This window comes from Lissotriton vulgaris, chromosome 11 (assembly GCF_964263255.1).
Source record: "Lissotriton vulgaris chromosome 11, aLisVul1.2, whole genome shotgun sequence".
Taxonomy (NCBI): Eukaryota; Metazoa; Chordata; class Amphibia; order Caudata; family Salamandridae; genus Lissotriton; species Lissotriton vulgaris.
The window spans coordinates 482,623,599-482,641,432 of NC_141699.1; the positions used below are offsets into that span (position 1 = coordinate 482,623,599).

The following is a 17,834-nucleotide window of genomic DNA, read 5'->3' on the forward strand; positions in this document are numbered from 1 at the left end:
CTGTTGTCCTCACTTATTTTGCATGCTTTCATACAATTAATAAAAATAGCAATACGCATCACTCAAAGTGAGTGACAGGGCACCGATGAGCGGTAATCAATCACTGCACATTTCTATCCTCGTTTCCCTATATTACGTCATTGGCAACAGGCCCTTAAGTGTACTCAGAAAGAGTCCAAAAGCTTAAACAAGACACGCTTCATAAAAAAAGTACTCTTTTCATGACTTGTCTAGATCAGGCAGGACAGGTCCAGACTACGAACCCTTCCGAGCCACCTGCTCTCTAAAACACTTCCTGGGTGTGGAAATTTTCTCAATGTTTACATCTAGTTTGAGTTTTTGCCGTTTAACTCTGTGACTTGATGAGGATTGCGTAATGAGAAGTGAACATTTACTTAACTAAACCAAATGGTGTTCATGCAAAAACTCATGCCGCTGCAAGCAGAATTCGAACCTACGCGGGAAAACCCCATTGGATTTCAAGTCCAACGCCTTAACCACTCGGCCATCGCAGCTGCGTGAGTATGATGTCACTGTTGTCGTATACGAGCCATGCGCTACTCATGTGAGGTCGAGACCTAAAAAATAAAGTAACGGAAGGACGGGGCACATACCAGCAGTGCATTGTTGTCCTCAATTATTTCGCATACTTTCATACAATTAATAAAAATAGCAATATGCATCACTCAAAATGAGTGACAGGGCACAGATGAGCGGTAATCAATCACTGCACATTTCTTCCCTCGTTTCCATATATTACGGCGGTGGCAACGGGCCCTTAAGTGTACTAAGAAGAGTCCAAAAGCCTAAACAAGACATGCATCATAAAAAAAGTACTCATTTCGTAACTTGTCTAGATCAGGCAGGATAGGTCCAGACTACAAACCCTTCCGAGCCACCTGCTCTCTAAAACACTTCCTAGGTGTGGAAATTGTTTCAATGTTTACATCTAGTTTGAGTTTTTGCCATTTTACTCTGTGACTTGATGAGGATTGCGTAACGAGAAGTGAACATTTCCTTAACTAAACCAAATGGTGTTCGTGCAAAATCACACTACGCTGCAAGCAGGATTCAAACCTGCGCAGGGAAACCCCATTGGATTTCGAGTCCAACACCTTAACCACTCGGCCATCGCAGCTGCATGAGTATGATGTCACAGTTGTCGTATACGAGCCATGCTCTGCTCATGTCAGGCAGAGACCAAAAAAATAAAGTAACGGAAGGACGGGGCACGTACCAGCAGTGCCCTGTTGTCCTCACTTATTTTGCATGCTTTCATACAATTAATAAAAATAGCAACATGCATCACTCAAAGTGAGTGAAGGGGCACAGATGAGTGGTAATCAATCACTGCATGTTTCTACCCACTTTTCCCTATATTACGGCGGTGGTAACGGGCCCTTAAGTGTACTAAGAAAGAGTGCAAAAGCCTAAACAAGACATGCATCATAAAAAAAGTACTCTTTTCATGACTTGTCTAGATCAGGCAGGACAGGTCCAGACTAAAAACCCTTCCGAGACACCAGCTCTCTAAAACACTTCCTGGGTGTGGAAATTGTCTCAATGTTTACATCTAGTTTGAGTTTTTTCCATTTAACTCTGTGACTTGATGAGGATTGGGTAACGAGAAGTGAACATTTACTTAACTAAACCAAATGGTGTTCATGCAAAATCACACTACGCTGCAAGCAGGATTCAAACCTGCGCAGGGAAACCCCATTGGATTTCGAGTTCAACGCCTTAACCACTTGGCCATCGCAGCTGCATGAGTATGATGTCACTGTTGTCGTATACGAGCCATACGCTGCTCACGTCAGGCCGAGACCTAAAAATTAAAGTAACAGCAGGACGGGGCACGTACCAGCAGTGCCCTGTATCCCCCACTTATTTTGAATGCTTTCATACAATTAATAAAAATAGCAACAAGCATCACTCAAAGTGAGTGACAGGGCACATATGAGCGGTAATCAATCACTGCGCATTTCTACCCTCTTTTCCCTATATTACGGCAGTGGTAACGGGCCCTTAAGTGTACTAAGAAAGAGTCCAAAAGCCTAAACAAGACACGCTTCATAAAAAAAATAATTACTCTTTTCGTGACTTGTCTAGATCATGCAGGACAGGTCCAGACTACGAACCCTTCCGAGGGACCTGCTCTCTAAAACACTTCCTGGGTGTGGAAATTGTCTCAATGTTTACATCTAGTTTGAGTTTTTGCCGTTTAACTCTGTGACTTGATGAGGATTGCGTAACGAAAAGTGAACATTTACTTAACTAAACCAAATAGTGTTCATGCAAAATCTCATGACGCTGCAAGCAGGATTCAAACCTACGCGGGGAAACTCCCCTGGATTTCAAGTCCAACCCCTTAACCACTCGGCCATCGCAGCTGCGTGACTATGATGTCACAGTTGTCGTATACGAGCCATGCACTACTCACGTCAGGCCGAGACATAAAAAATAAAGTAACAGAAGGACGGGGCATGTACCAGCAGTGCCCTGTTGTCCTCACTTATTTTGCATGCTTTCATACAATTAATAAAAATAGCAATACGCATCACTCAAAGTGAGTGACAGGGCACCGATGAGCGGTAATCAATCACTGCACTTTTCTATCCTCGTTTCCCTATATTACGTCGGTGGCAACGGGCCCTTAAGTGTACTCAGAAAGAGTTCAAAAGCTTAAACAAGACACGCTTCATAAAAAAAGTACTCTTTTCATGACTTGTCTAGATCAGGCAGGCCAGGCCCATACTACGAACTCTTCCGAGCCACCTGCTCTCTAAAACACTTCCTGGGTGTGGAAATTGTCTCAATGTTTACATCTAGTTTGAGTTTTTGCCATTTAACTCTGTGACTTGATGAGGATTGCGTAACGAGAAGTGAACATTTACTTAACTAAACCAAATGGTGTTCATGCAAAATCTCATGACGCTGCACGCAGGATTCGAACCTACGCGGGGAAACCCCATTGGATTTCAAGTCTAACGCATTAACCACTCGGCCATCGCAGCTGCGTGAGTATGATGTCACAGTTGTCGTATACGAGCCATGCACTACTCACGTCAGGCCGAGACATAAAAAATAAAGTAACAGAAGGACGGGCCACGTACCAGCAGTGCCCTGTTGTCCTCACTTATTTTGCATGCTTTCATACAATTAATAAAAATAGCAATACGCATCACTCAAAGTGAGAGACAGGGCACCGATGAGTGGTAATCAATCACTGCACATTTCTATCCTCGTTTCCCTATATTACGGCGGTGGCAACGGGCCCTTAAGTGTACTCAGAAAGAGTCCAAAAGCTTAAACAAGACACGCTTCATAAAAAAAAGTACTCTTTTCATGACTTGTCTAGATCAGGCAGGACAGGTCCAGACTACGAACCCTTCCGAGCCACCTGCTCTCTAAAACACTTCCTGGGTGTGGAAATTGTCTCAATGTTTACATCTAGTTTGAGTTTTTGCAGTTTAACTCTGTGACTTGATGAGGATTGCGTAATGAGAAGTGAACATTTACTTAACTAAACCAAATGGTGTTCATGCAAAATCTCATGCCGCTGCAAGCAGGATTCGAAACTACGGAGGGAAACCCCATTGGATTTCAAGTCCAACGCCTTAACCACTCGGCCATCGCAGCTGCGTGAGTATGATGTCACTGTTGTCGTATACGAGCCATGCGCTACTCATGTCAGGTCGAGACCAAAAAATAAAGTAACGGAAGGACGGGGCACATACCAGCAGTGCCCTGTTGTCCTCACATTTCGCATACTTTCATACAATTAATAAAAATAGCAATATGCATCACTCAAAATGAGTGACAGGGCACAGATGAGCGGTAATCAATCACTGCACATTTCTACCCTCGTTTCCATATATTACGGCGGTGGCAACGGGCCCTTAAGTGTACTCAGAAAGAGTCCAAAAGCCTAAACAAGACACACTTCATTAAAAAAGTTACTCATTTCGTAACTTGTCTAGATCAGGCAGGATAGGTCCAGACTACAAACCCTCCCGAGCCACCTGCTCTCTAAAACACTTCCTAGGTGTGGAAATTGTTTCAATGTTTACATCTAGTTTGAGTTTTTGCCATTTAGCTCTGTGACTTGATGAGGATTGCGTAATGAGAAGTGAACATTTCCTTAACTAAACCAAATGGTGTTCATGCAAAATCACACTACGCAGCAAGCAGGATTCGAACCTGCGCAGGGAAATCCCATTGGATTTCGAGTCCAACGCCTTAACCACTCGGCCATCGCAGCTGCATGAGTATGATGTCACTGTTGTCGTATACGAGCCATGCTCTGCTCATGTCAGGCGGAGACCAAAAAAATAAAGTAACGGAAGGACGTGGCACGTACCAGCAGTGCCCTGTTGTCCTCACGTATTTTGCATGCTTTCATACAATTAATAAAAATAGCAACATGCATCACTCAAAGTGAGTGAAAGGGCACAGATGAGTGGTAATCAATCACTGCATGTTTCTACCCACTTTTTCCTATATTACGGCGGTGGTAACGGGCCCTTAAGTGTACTAAGAAAGAGTCCAAAAGCCTAAACAAGACATGCATCATAAAAAAAAGTACTCTTTTCATGACTTGTCTAGATCAGGCAGGACAGGTCCAGACTACAAACCCTTCCGAGCCACCAGCTCTCTAAAACACTTCCTGGGTGTGGAAATTGTCTCAATGTTTACATCTAGTTTGAGTTTTTTCCATTTAACTCTGTGACTTGATGAGGATTGCGTAACGAGAAGTGAACATTTACTTAACTAAACCAAATGGTGTTCATGCAAAATCACACTACGCTGCAAGCAGGATTGGGACTGCGCAGGGAAACCCCATTGGATTTCGAGTCCAACGCCTTAACCACTCGGCCATCGCAGCTGCATGAGTATGATGTCACTGTTGTCGTATACGAGCCATACGCTGATCACGTCAGGCCGAGACCTAAAAATTAAAGTAACGGCAGGACGGGGCACGTACCAGCAGTGCCCTGTATCCCCCACTTATTTTGAATGCTTTCATACAGTTAATAAAAATAGCAACAAGCATCACTCAAAGTGAGTGACAGGGCACAGATGAGCGGTAATCAATCACTGCGCATTTCTACCCTCTTTTCCCTATATTACGGCGTTGGTAACGGGCACTTAAGTGTACTAAGAAAGAGTCCAAAAGCCTAAACAAGACACGCTTCATAAAAAAAAAAATTACTCTTTTCGTGACTTGTCTAGATCATGCAGGACAGGTCCAGACTACGAACCCTTCCAAGGCACCTGCTCTCTAAAACACTGCCTGGGTGTGGAAATTGTCTCAATGTTTACATCTAGTTTGAGTTTTTGCCGTTTAACTCTGTGACTTGATGAGGATTGCGTAACGAGAAGTGAACATTTACTTAACTAAACCAAATGGTGTTCATGCAAAATCTCATGACGCTGCAAGCAGGATTCGAACCTACGCGGGGAAACCCCATTGGATTTCAAGCCCAACGCCTTAACCACTCGGCCATCGCAGCTGCGTGGGTATGATGTCACAGTTGTCGTATACGAGCCATGCACTACTCACGTCAGGCCGAGACATAAAAAATAAAGTAACAGAAGGACGGGGCACGTACCAGCAGTGCCCTGTTGTCCTCACTTATTTTGCATGCTTTCATACAATTAATAAAAATAGCAATACGCATCACTCAAAGTGAGTGACAGGGCACCGATGAGCGGTAATCAATCACTGCACATTTCTATCCTCGTTTCCCTATATTACGTCGGGGGCAACAGGCCCTTAAGTGTACTCAGAAAGAGTCCAAAAGCTTAAACAAGACACGCTTCATAAAAAAAGTACTCTTTTCATGACTTGTCTAGATCAGGCAGGACAGGTCCAGACTACGAACCCTTCCGAGCCACCTGCTCTCTAAAACACTTCCTGGGTGTGGAAATTTTCTCAATGTTTACATCTAGTTTGAGTTTTTGCCGTTTAACTCTGTGACTTGATGAGGATTGCGTAACGAGAAGTGAACATTTACTTAACTAAACCAAATGGTGTTCATGCAAAATCTCAGGACGCTGCAAGCAGGATTCGAACCTACGCGGGGAAACCCCATTGGATTTCAAGTCTAACGCCTTAACCACTCGGCCATCGCAGCTGCGTGACTATGATGTCACAGTTGTCGTATACGAGCCATGCACTACTCATGTCAGGCCGAGACATAAAAAATAAAGTAACAGAAGGACGGGGCATGTACCAGCAGTGCCCTGTTGTCCTCACTTATTTTGCATGCTTTCATACAATTAATAAAAATAGCAATACGCATCACTCAAAGTGAGTGACAGGGCACCGATGAGCGGTAATCAATCACTGCACATTTCTATCCTCGTTTCCCTATATTACGGCGGTGGCAACGGGCCCTTAAGTGTACTCAGAAAGAGTCCAAAAGCTTAAACAAGACACGCTTCATAAAAAAAAGTACTCTTTTCATGACTTGTCTAGATCAGGCAGGACAGGTCCAGACTACGAACCCTTCCGAGCCACCTGCTCTCTAAAACACTTCCTGGGTGTGGAAATTGTCTCAATGTTTACATCTAGTTTGAGTTTTTGCAGTTTAACTCTGTGACTTGATGAGGATTGCGTAATGAGAAGTGAACATTTACTTAACTAAACTAAATGGTGTTCATGCAAAATCTCATGCCGCTGCAAGCAGGATTCGAACCTACGCGGGGAAACCCCATTGGATTTCAAGTCCAACGCCTTAACCACTCGGCCATCGCAGCTGCGTGAGTATGATGTCACTGTTGTCGTATACGAGCCATGCACTACTCATGTCAGGTCGAGACCTAAAAAATAAAGTAACGGAAGGACGGGGCACATACCAGCAGTGCCCTGTTGTCCTCACATTTCGCATACTTTCATACAATTAATAAAAATAGCAATATGCATCACTCAAAATGAGTGACAGGGCACAGATGAGCGGTAATCAATCACTGCACATTTCTACCCTCGTTTCCATATATTACGGCGGTGGCAACGGGCCCTTAAGTGTACTCAGAAAGAGTCCAAAAGCCTAAACAAGACACACTTCATTAAAAAAATTACTCATTTCGTAACTTGTCTAGATCAGGCAGGATAGGTCCAGACTACAAATCCTTCCGAGCCACCTGCTCTCTAAAACACTTCCTAGGTGTGGAAATTGTTTCAATGTTTACATCTAGTTTGAGTTTTTGCCATTTAACTCTGTGACTTGATGAGGATTGCGTAACGAGAAGTGAACATTTCCTTAACTAAACCAAATGGTGTTCATGCAAAAGCACACTACGCAGCAAGCAGGATTCGAACCTGCGCAGGGAAATCCCATTGGATTTCGAGTCCAACGCCTTAACCTCTCGGCCATCGCAGCTGCATGAGTATGATGTCACTGTTGTCGTATACGAGCCATGCTCTGCTCATGTCAGGCGGAGACCAAAAAAATAAAGTAACGGAAGGACGGGGCACGTACCAGCAGTGCCCTGTTGTCCTCACGTATTTTGCATGCTTTCATACAATTAATAAAAATAGCAACATGCATCACTCAAAGTGAGTGAAAGGGCACAGATGAGTGGTAATCAATCACTGCATGTTTCTACCCACTTTTTCCTATATGACAGCGGTGGTAACGGGCCCTTAAGTGTACTAAGAAAGAGTCCAAAAGCCTAAACAAGACATGCATCATAAAAAAAAGTACCCTTTTCATGACTTGTCTAGATCAGGCAGGACAGGTCCAGACTACAAACCCTTCCGAGCCACCAGCTCTCTAAAACACTTCCTGGGTGTGGAAATTGTCTCAATGTTTACATCTAGTTTGAGTTTTTTCCATTTAACTCTGTGACTTGATGAGGATTGCGTAACGAGAAGTGAACATTTACTTAACTAAACCAAATGGTGTTCATGCAAAATCACACTACGCTGCAAGCAGGATTGGGACTGCGCAGGGAAACCCCATTGGATTTCGAGTCCAACGCCTTAACCACTCGGCCATCGCAGCTGCATGAGTATGATGTCACTGTTGTCGTATACGAGCCATACGCTGATCACGTCAGGCCGAGACCTAAAAATTAAAGTAACGGCAGGACGGGGCACGTACCAGCAGTGCCCTGTATCCCCCACTTATTTTGAATGCTTTCATACAGTTAATAAAAATAGCAACAAGCATCACTCAAAGTGAGTGACAGGGCACAGATGAGCGGTAATCAATCACTGCGCATTTCTACCCTCTTTTCCCTATATTACGGCGTTGGTAACGGGCCCTTAAGTGTACTAAGAAAGAGTCCAAAAGCCTAAACAAGACACGCTTCATAAAAAAAATAATTACTCTTTTCGTGACTTGTCTAGATCATGCAGGACAGGTCCAGACTACGAACCCTTCCAAGGCACCTGCTCTCTAAAACACTTCCTGGGTGTGGAAATTGTCTCAATGTTTACATCTAGTTTGAGTTTTTGCCGTTTAACTCTGTGACTTGATGAGGATTGCGTAACGAGAAGTGAACATTTACTTAACTAAACCAAATGGTGTTCATGCAAAATCTCATGACGCTGCAAGCAGGATTCGAACCTACGCGGGGAAACCCCATTGGATTTCAAGCCCAACGCCTTAACCACTCGGCCATCGCAGCTGCGGGAGTATGATGTCACAGTTGTCGTATACGAGCCATGCACTACTCACGTCAGGCCGAGACATAAAAAATAAAGTAACAGAAGGACGGGGCACGTACCAGCAGTGCCCTGTTGTCCTCACTTATTTTGCATGCTTTCATACAATTAATAAAAATAGCAATACGCATCACTCAAAGTGAGTGACAGGGCACCGATGAGCGGTAATCAATCACTGCACATTTCTATCCTCGTTTCCCTATATTACGTCATTGGCAACAGGCCCTTAAGTGTACTCAGAAAGAGTCCAAAAGCTTAAACAAGACACGCTTCATAAAAAAAGTACTCTTTTCATGACTTGTCTAGATCAGGCAGGACAGGTCCAGACTACGAACCCTTCCGAGCCACCTGCTCTCTAAAACACTTCCTGGGTGTGGAAATTTTCTCAATGTTTACATCTAGTTTGAGTTTTTGCCGTTTAACTCTGTGACTTGATGAGGATTGCGTAATGAGAAGTGAACATTTACTTAACTAAACCAAATGGTGTTCATGCAAAAACTCATGCCGCTGCAAGCAGAATTCGAACCTACGCGGGGAAACCCCATTGGATTTCAAGTCCAACGCCTTAACCACTCGGCCATCACAGCTGCGTGAGTATGATGTCACTGTTGTCGTATACGAGCCATGCGCTACTCATGTGAGGTCGAGACCTAAAAAATAAAGTAACGGAAGGACGGGGCACATACCAGCAGTGCATTGTTGTCCTCAATTATTTCGCATACTTTCATACAATTAATAAAAATAGCAATATGCATCACTCAAAATGAGTGACAGGGCACAGATGAGCGGTAATCAATCACTGCACATTTCTTCCCTCGTTTCCATATATTACGGCGGTGGCAACGGGCCCTTAAGTGTACTAAGAAGAGTCCAAAAGCCTAAACAAGACATGCATCATAAAAAAAGTACTCATTTCGTAACTTGTCTAGATCAGGCAGGATAGGTCCAGACTACAAACCCTTCCGAGTCACCTGCTCTCTAAAACACTTCCTAGGTGTGGAAATTGTTTCAATGTTTACATCTAGTTTGAGTTTTTGCCATTTTACTCTGTGACTTGATGAGGATTGCGTAACGAGAAGTGAACATTTCCTTAACTAAACCAAATGGTGTTCGTGCAAAATCACACTACGCTGCAAGCAGGATTCAAACCTGCGCAGGGAAACCCCATTGGATTTCGAGTCCAACACCTTAACCACTCGGCCATCGCAGCTGCATGAGTATGATGTCACAGTTGTCGTATACGAGCCATGCTCTGCTCATGTCAGGCAGAGACCAAAAAAATAAAGTAACGGAAGGACGAGGCACGTACCAGCAGTGCCCTGTTGTCCTCACTTATTTTGCATGCTTTCATACAATTAATAAAAATAGCAGCATGCATCACTCAAAGTGAGTGAAGGGGCACAGATGAGTGGTAATCAATCACTGCATGTTTCTACCCACTTTTCCCTATATTACGGCGGTGGTAACGGGCCCTTAAGTGTACTAAGAAAGAGTCCAAAAGCCTAAACAAGATATGCATCATAAAAAAAGTACTCTTTTCATGACTTGTCTAGATCAGGCAGGACAGGTCCAGACTAAAAACCCTTCCGAGACACCAGCTCTCTAAAACACTTCCCGGGTGTGGAAATTGTCTCAATGTTTACATCTAGTTTGAGTTTTTTCCATTTAACTCTGTGACTTGATGAGGATTGGGTAACGAGAAGTGAACATTTACTTAACTAAACCAAATGGTGTTCATGCAAAATCACACTACGCTGCAAGCAGGATTCAAACCTGCGCAGGGAAACCCCATTGGATTTCGAGTCCAACGCCTTAACCACTTGGCCATCGCAGCTGCATGAGTATGATGTCACTGTTGTCGTATACGAGCCATACGCTGCTCACGTCAGGCCGAGACCTAAAAATTAAAGTAACAGCAGGACGGGGCACGTACCAGCAGTGCCCTGTATCCCCCACTTATTTTGAATGCTTTCATACAATTAATAAAAATAGCAACAAGCATCACTCAAAGTGAGTGACAGGGCACAGATGAGCGGTAATCAATCACTGCGCATTTCTACCCTCTTTTCCCTATATTACGGCGGTGGTAACGGGCCCTTAAGTGTACTAAGAAAGAGTCCAAAAGCCTAAACAAGACACGCTTCATAAAAAAAATAATTACTCTTTTCGTGACTTGTCTAGATCATGCAGGACAGGTCCAGACTACGAACCCTTCCGAGGGACCTGCTCTCTAAAACACTTCCTGGGTGTGGAAATTGTCTCAATGTTTACATCTAGTTTGAGTTTTTGCCGTTTAACTCTGTGACTTGATGAGGATTGCGTAACGAAAAGTGAACATTTACTTAACTAAACCAAATAGTGTTCATGCAAAATCTCATGACGCTGCAAGCAGGATTCGAACCTACGCGGGGAAACTCCATTGGATTTCAAGTCCAACCCCTTAACCACTCGGCCATCGCAGCTGCGTGACTATGATGTCACAGTTGTCGTATACGAGCCATGCACTACTCACGTCAGGCCGAGACATAAAAAATAAAGTAACAGAAGGACGGGGCATGTACCAGCAGTGCCCTGTTGTCCTCACTTATTTTGCATGCTTTCATACAATTAATAAAAATAGCAATACGCATCACTCAAAGTGAGTGACAGGGCACCGATGAGCGGTAATCAATCACTGCACTTTTCTATCCTCGTTTCCCTATATTACGTCGGTGGCAACGGGCCCTTAAGTGTACTCAGAAAGAGTTCAAAAGCTTAAACAAGACACGCTTCATAAAAAAAGTACTCTTTTCATGACTTGTCTAGATCAGGCAGGCCAGGCCCATACTACGAACCCTTCCGAGCCACCTGCTCTCTAAAACACTTCCTGGGTGTGGAAATTGTCTCAATGTTTACATCTAGTTTGAGTTTTTGCCATTTAACTCTGTGACTTGATGAGGATTGCGTAACGAGAAGTGAACATTTACTTAACTAAACCAAATGGTGTTCATGCAAAATCTCATGACGCTGCACGCAGGATTCGAACCTACGCGGGGAAACCCCATTGGATTTCAAGTCTAACGCCTTAACCACTCGGCCATCGCAGCTGCGTGAGTATGATGTCACAGTTGTCGTATACGAGCCATGCACTACTCACGTCAGGCCGAGACATAAAAAATAAAGTAACAGAAGGACGGGCCACGTACCAGCAGTGCCCTGTTGTCCTCACTTATTTTGCATGCTTTCATACAATTAATAAAAATAGCAATACGCATCACTCAAAGTGAGAGACAGGGCACCGATGAGTGGTAATCAATCACTGCACATTTCTATCCTCGTTTCCCTATATTACGTCGGTGGCAACGGGCCCTTAAGTGTACTCAGAAAGAGTCCAAAAGCTTAAACAAGACACGCTTCATAAAAAAAAGTACTCTTTTCATGACTTGTCTAGATCAGGCAGGACAGGTCCAGACTACGAACCCTTCCGAGCCACCTGCTCTCTAAAACACTTCCTGGGTGTGGAAATTGTCTCAATGTTTACATCTAGTTTGAGTTTTTGCAGTTTAACTCTGTGACTTGATGAGGATTGCGTAATGAGAAGTGAACATTTACTTAACTAAACCAAATGGTGTTCATGCAAAATCTCATGCCGCTGCAAGCAGGATTCGAAACTACACGGGGAAACCCCATTGGATTTCAAGTCCAACGCCTTAACCACTCGGCCATCGCAGCTGCGTGAGTATGATGTCACTGTTGTCGTATACGAGCCATGCGCTACTCATGTCAGGTCGAGACCTAAAAAATAAAATAACGGAAGGACGGGGCACATACCAGCAGTGCCCCGTTGTCCTCACATTTCGCATACTTTCATACAATTAATAAAAATAGCAATATGCATCACTCAAAATGAGTGACAGGGCACAGATGAGCGGTAATCAATCACTGCACATTTCTACCCTCGTTTCCATATATTACGGCGGTGGCAACGGGCCCTTAAGTGTACTCAGAAAGAGTCCAAAAGCCTAAACAAGACACACTTCATTAAAAAAGTTACTCATTTCGTAACTTGTCTAGATCAGGCAGGATAGGTCCAGACTACAAACCCTTCCGAGCCACCTGCTCTCTAAAACACTTCCTAGGTGTGGAAATTGTTTCAATGTTTACATCTAGTTTGAGTTTTTGCCATTTAACTCTGTGACTTGATGAGGATTGCGTAACGAGAAGTGAACATTTCCTTAACTAAACCAAATGGTGTTCATGCAAAATCACACTACGCAGCAAGCAGGATTCGAACCTGCGCAGGGAAATCCCATTGGATTTCGAGTCCAACGCCTTAACCACTCGGCCATCGCAGCTGCATGCGTATGATGTCACTGTTGTCGTATACGAGCCATGCTCTGCTCATGTCAGGCGGAGACCAAAAAAATAAAGTAACGGAAGGACGTGGCACGTACCAGCAGTGCCCTGTTGTCCTCACGTATTTTGCATGCTTTCATACAATTAATAAAAATAGCAACATGCATCACTCAAAGTGAGTGAAAGGGCACAGATGAGTGGTAATCAATCACTGCATGTTTCTACCCACTTTTTCCTATATTACGGCGGTGGTAACGGGCCCTTAAGTGTACTAAGAAAGAGTCCAAAAGCCTAAACAAGACATGCATCATAAAAAAAAGTACTCTTTTCATGACTTGTCTAGATCAGGCAGGACAGGTCCAGACTACAAACCCTTCCGAGCCACCAGCTCTCTAAAACACTTCCTGGGTGTGGAAATTGTCTCAATGTTTACATCTAGTTTGAGTTTTTTCCATTTAACTCTGTGACTTGATGAGGATTGCGTAACGAGAAGTGAACATTTACTTAACTAAACCAAATGGTGTTCATGCAAAATCACACTACGCTGCAAGCAGGATTGGGACTGCGCAGGGAAACCCCATTGGATTTCGAGTCCAACGCCTTAACCACTCGGCCATCGCAGCTGCATGAGTATGATGTCACTGTTGTCGTATACGAGCCATACGCTGATCACGTCAGGCCGAGACCTAAAAATTAAAGTAACGGCAGGACGGGGCACGTACCAGCAGTGCCCTGTATCCCCCACTTATTTTGAATGCTTTCATACAGTTAATAAAAATAGCAACAAGCATCACTCAAAGTGAGTGACAGGGCACAGATGAGCGGTAATCAATCACTGCGCATTTCTACCCTCTTTTCCCTATATTACGGCGTTGGTAACGGGCCCTTAAGTGTACTAAGAAAGAGTCCAAAAGCCTAAACAAGACACGCTTCATAAAAAAAAAAATTACTCTTTTCGTGACTTGTCTAGATCATGCAGGACAGGTCCAGACTACGAACCCTTCCAAGGCACCTGCTTTCTAAAACACTGCCTGGGTGTGGAAATTGTCTCAATGTTTACATCTAGTTTGAGTTTTTGCCGTTTAACTCTGTGACTTGATGAGGATTGCGTAACGAGAAGTGAACATTTACTTAACTAAACCAAATGGTGTTCATGCAAAATCTCATGACGCTGCAAGCAGGATTCGAACCTACGCGGGGAAACCCCATTGGATTTCAAGCCCAACGCCTTAACCACTCGGCCATCGCAGCTGCGTGGGTATGATGTCACAGTTGTCGTATACGAGCCATGCACTACTCACGTCAGGCCGAGACATAAAAAATAAAGTAACAGAAGGACGGGGCACGTACCAGCAGTGCCCTGTTGTCCTCACTTATTTTGCATGCTTTCATACAATTAATAAAAATAGCAATACGCATCACTCAAAGTGAGAGACAGGGTACCGATGAGTGGTAATCAATCACTGCACATTTCTATCTTCGTTTCCCTATATTACGGCGGTGGCAACGGGCCCTTAAGTGTACTCAGAAAGAGTCCAAAAGCTTAAACAAGACACGCTTCATAAAAAAAAGTACTCTTTTCACGACTTGTCTAGATCAGGCAGGACAGGTCCAGACTACGAACCCTTCCGAGCCACCTGCTCTCTAAAACACTTCCTGGGTGTGGAAATTGTCTCAATGTTTACATCTAGTTTGAGTTTTTGCAGTTTAACTCTGTGACTTGATGAGGATTGCGTAATGAGAAGTGAACATTTACTTAACTAAACCAAATGGTGTTCATGCAAAATCACACTACGCTGCAAGCAGGATTCGAACCTGCGCAGGGAAACCCCATTGGATTTCGAGTCCAACGCCTTAACCACTCGGCCATTGCAGCTGCATGATTATGTTGTCACTGTTGTCGTATACGAGCCATGCTCTGCTCATGTCAGGCGGAGACCAAAAAAATAAAGTAACGGAAGGAAGGGGCACGTACCAGCAGTGCCCTGTTGTCCTCACTTATTTTGCATGCTTTCATACAATTAATAAAAATAGCAACATGCATCACTCAAAGTGAGTGAAAGGGCACAGATGAGTGGTAATCAATCACTGCATGTTTCTACCCACTTTTCACTATATTACGGCGGTGGTAACGGGCCCTTAAGTGTACTAAGAAAGAGTCCAAAAGCCTAAACAAGTCATGCATCATAAAAAAAAGTACTCTTTTCATGACTTGTCTAGATCAGGCAGGACAGGTCCAGACTACAAACCCTTCCGGGCCACCAGCTCTCTCAAACACTTCCTGGGTGTGGAAATTGTCTCAATGTTTACATCTAGTTTGAGTTTTTTCCATTTAACTCTGTGACTTGATGAGGATTGCGTAACGAGAAGTGAACATTTACTTAACTAAACTAAATGGTGTTCATGCAAAATCACACTACGCTGCAAGCAGGATTCGAACCTGCGCAGGGAAACCCCATTGGATTTCGAGTCCAACGCCTTAACCACTCGGCCATCGCAGCTGCATGAGTATGTTGTCACTGTTGTCGTATACGAGCCATACGCTGCTCACGTCAGTCCGAGACCTAAAGATTAAAGTAACGGCAGGACGGGGCACGTACCAGCAGTGCCCTGTATCCCCCACTTATTTTGAATGCTTTCATACAATTAATAAAAATAGCAACATGCATCACTCAAAGTGAGTGAAAGGGCACAGATGAGTGGTAATCAATCACTGCATGTTTCTACCCACTTTTCCCTATATTACGGTGGTGGTAACGGGCCCTAAAGTGTACTAAGAAAGAGTCCAAAAGCCTAAACAAGACATGCATCATAAAAAAAGTACTCTTTTCATGACTTGTCTAGATCAGGCAGGACAGGCCCAGACTACAAACGCTTCCGAGGCACCTGCTCTCTAAAATACTTCCTGGGTGTGGAAATTGTCTCAATGTTTACATCTAGTTTGAGTTTTTGCCGTTTAACTCTGTGACTTGATGAGGATTGCGTAATGAGAAGTGAACATTTACTTAACTTAACCAAATGGTGTTCATGCAAAATCTCATGCCGCTGCAAGCAGGATTCGAACCTACGAGGGGAAACCCGATTGAATTTCAAGTCCAACGCCTTAACCACTCGGCCATCGCAGCTGCATGAGTATGATGTCACTGTTGTCGTATACGAGCCATGCTCTGCTCATGTCAGGCGGAGACAAAAAAAATAAAGTAACGGAAGGACGGGGCACGTACCAGCAGTGCCCTGTTGTCCTCACTTATTTTGCATGCTTTCATACAATTAATAAAAATAGCAATACGCATCACTCAAAGTGAGTGACAGGGCACCGATGAGCGGTAATCAATCACTGCACATTTCTATCCTCGTTTCCCTATATTACGTCGGTGGCAACGGGCCCTTAAGTGTACTCAGAAAGAGTCCAAAAGCTTAAACAAGACACGCTTCATAAAAAAAGTACTCTTTTCATGACTTGTCTAGATCAGGCAGGACAGGTCCAGACTACGAACCCTTCCGAGCCACCTGCTCTCTAAAACACTTCCTGGGTGTGGAAATTTTCTCAATGTTTACATCTAGTTTGAGTTTTTGCCGTTTAACTCTGTGACTTGATGAGGATTGCGTAACGAGAAGTGAACATTTACTTAACTAAACCAAAAGGTGTTCATGCAAAACCTCATGACGCTGCAAGCAGGATTCGAACCTACGTGGGGAAACCCCATTGGATTTCAAGTCTAACGCCTTAACCACTCAGCGATCGCAGCTGCGTGAGTATGATGTCACAGTTGTCGTATACGAGCCATGCACTACTCACGTCAGGCCGAGACATAAAAAATAAAGTAACAGAAGGACGGGGCACGTACCAGCAGTGCCCTGTTGTCCTCACTTATTTTGCATGCTTTCATACAATTAATAAAAATAGCAATACGCATCACTCAAAGTGAGAGACAGGGCACCGATGAGTGGTAATCAATCACTGCACATTTCTATCCTCGTTTCCCTATATTACGGCGGTGGCAACGGGCCCTTAAGTGTACTCAGAAAGAGTCCAAAAGCTTAAACAAGACATGCTTCATAAAAAAAAGTACTCTTTTCATGACTTGTCTAGATCAGGCAGGACAGGTCCAGACTACGAACCCTTCCGAGCCACCTGCTCTCTAAAACACTTCCTGGGTGTGGAAATTGTCTCAATGTTTACATCTAGTTTGAGTTTTTGCAGTTTAACTCTGTGACTTGATGAGGATTGCGTAATGAGAAGTGAACATTTACTTAACTAAACCAAATGGTGTTCATGCAAAATCACACTACGCTGCAAGCAGGATTCGAACCTGCGCAGGGAAACCCCATTGGATTTCGAGTCCAACGCCTTAACCACTCGGCCATCGCAGCTGCATGAGTATGTTGTCACTGTTGTCGTATACGAGCCATGCTCTGCTCATGTCAGGCGGAGACCAAAAAAATAAAGTAACGGAAGGACGGGGCACGTACCAGCAGTGCCCTGTTGTCCTCACTTATTTTGCATGCTTTCATACAATTAATAAAAATAGCAACATGCATCACTCAAAGTGAGTGAAAGGGCACAGATGAGTGGTAATCAATCACTGCATGTTTCTACCCACTTTTCCCTATATTACGGCGGTGGTAACGGGCCTTTAAGTGTACTAAGAAAGAGTCCAAAAGCCTAAACAAGTCATGCATCATAAAAAAAAGTACTCTTTTCATGACTTGTCTAGATCAGGCAGGACAGGTCCAGACTAGAAACCCTTCCGAGCCACCAGCTCTCTAAAACACTTCCTGGGTGTGGAAATTGTCTCAATGTTTACATCTAGTTTGAGTTTTT

General features: G+C 43.9%; 17 non-coding genes across 17 annotated transcripts; all 17 read right to left on the bottom strand.

Annotated features, from left to right (window-relative positions):
• Window positions 1-433: 433 nt before the first annotated feature.
• Window positions 434-515, bottom strand: TRNAS-UGA (transfer RNA serine (anticodon UGA)). The gene has a single exon. It is a non-coding gene; the product is annotated as a tRNA-Ser (tRNA).
• Window positions 516-1,056: 541 nt separating this feature from the next.
• Window positions 1,057-1,138, bottom strand: TRNAS-CGA (transfer RNA serine (anticodon CGA)). Its single transcript has one exon. It is a non-coding gene; the product is annotated as a tRNA-Ser (tRNA).
• Window positions 1,139-1,680: 542 nt separating this feature from the next.
• Window positions 1,681-1,762, bottom strand: TRNAS-CGA (transfer RNA serine (anticodon CGA)). Its single transcript has one exon. It is a non-coding gene; the product is annotated as a tRNA-Ser (tRNA).
• A 2,417-nt stretch (window positions 1,763-4,179) lies between these two features.
• Window positions 4,180-4,261, bottom strand: TRNAS-CGA (transfer RNA serine (anticodon CGA)). Its single transcript has one exon. It is a non-coding gene; the product is annotated as a tRNA-Ser (tRNA).
• A 1,170-nt stretch (window positions 4,262-5,431) lies between these two features.
• TRNAS-UGA (transfer RNA serine (anticodon UGA)) lies at window positions 5,432-5,513 on the bottom strand. Its single transcript has one exon. It is a non-coding gene; the product is annotated as a tRNA-Ser (tRNA).
• Window positions 5,514-6,055: 542 nt separating this feature from the next.
• Window positions 6,056-6,137, bottom strand: TRNAS-UGA (transfer RNA serine (anticodon UGA)). Its single transcript has one exon. It is a non-coding gene; the product is annotated as a tRNA-Ser (tRNA).
• Window positions 6,138-6,680: 543 nt separating this feature from the next.
• TRNAS-UGA (transfer RNA serine (anticodon UGA)) lies at window positions 6,681-6,762 on the bottom strand. Its single transcript has one exon. It is a non-coding gene; the product is annotated as a tRNA-Ser (tRNA).
• Window positions 6,763-7,303: 541 nt separating this feature from the next.
• On the bottom strand, window positions 7,304-7,385 carry TRNAS-CGA (transfer RNA serine (anticodon CGA)). Its single transcript has one exon. It is a non-coding gene; the product is annotated as a tRNA-Ser (tRNA).
• Window positions 7,386-8,555: 1,170 nt separating this feature from the next.
• On the bottom strand, window positions 8,556-8,637 carry TRNAS-UGA (transfer RNA serine (anticodon UGA)). Its single transcript has one exon. It is a non-coding gene; the product is annotated as a tRNA-Ser (tRNA).
• Window positions 8,638-9,179: 542 nt separating this feature from the next.
• On the bottom strand, window positions 9,180-9,261 carry TRNAS-UGA (transfer RNA serine (anticodon UGA)). Its single transcript has one exon. It is a non-coding gene; the product is annotated as a tRNA-Ser (tRNA).
• Window positions 9,262-9,802: 541 nt separating this feature from the next.
• On the bottom strand, window positions 9,803-9,884 carry TRNAS-CGA (transfer RNA serine (anticodon CGA)). The gene has a single exon. It is a non-coding gene; the product is annotated as a tRNA-Ser (tRNA).
• A 542-nt stretch (window positions 9,885-10,426) lies between these two features.
• On the bottom strand, window positions 10,427-10,508 carry TRNAS-CGA (transfer RNA serine (anticodon CGA)). Its single transcript has one exon. It is a non-coding gene; the product is annotated as a tRNA-Ser (tRNA).
• Window positions 10,509-12,926: 2,418 nt separating this feature from the next.
• On the bottom strand, window positions 12,927-13,008 carry TRNAS-CGA (transfer RNA serine (anticodon CGA)). Its single transcript has one exon. It is a non-coding gene; the product is annotated as a tRNA-Ser (tRNA).
• Window positions 13,009-14,178: 1,170 nt separating this feature from the next.
• Window positions 14,179-14,260, bottom strand: TRNAS-UGA (transfer RNA serine (anticodon UGA)). Its single transcript has one exon. It is a non-coding gene; the product is annotated as a tRNA-Ser (tRNA).
• Window positions 14,261-14,803: 543 nt separating this feature from the next.
• TRNAS-CGA (transfer RNA serine (anticodon CGA)) lies at window positions 14,804-14,885 on the bottom strand. The gene has a single exon. It is a non-coding gene; the product is annotated as a tRNA-Ser (tRNA).
• A 543-nt stretch (window positions 14,886-15,428) lies between these two features.
• TRNAS-CGA (transfer RNA serine (anticodon CGA)) lies at window positions 15,429-15,510 on the bottom strand. The gene has a single exon. It is a non-coding gene; the product is annotated as a tRNA-Ser (tRNA).
• Window positions 15,511-17,301: 1,791 nt separating this feature from the next.
• On the bottom strand, window positions 17,302-17,383 carry TRNAS-CGA (transfer RNA serine (anticodon CGA)). The gene has a single exon. It is a non-coding gene; the product is annotated as a tRNA-Ser (tRNA).
• Between the last annotated feature and the right edge of the window lie 451 nt (window positions 17,384-17,834).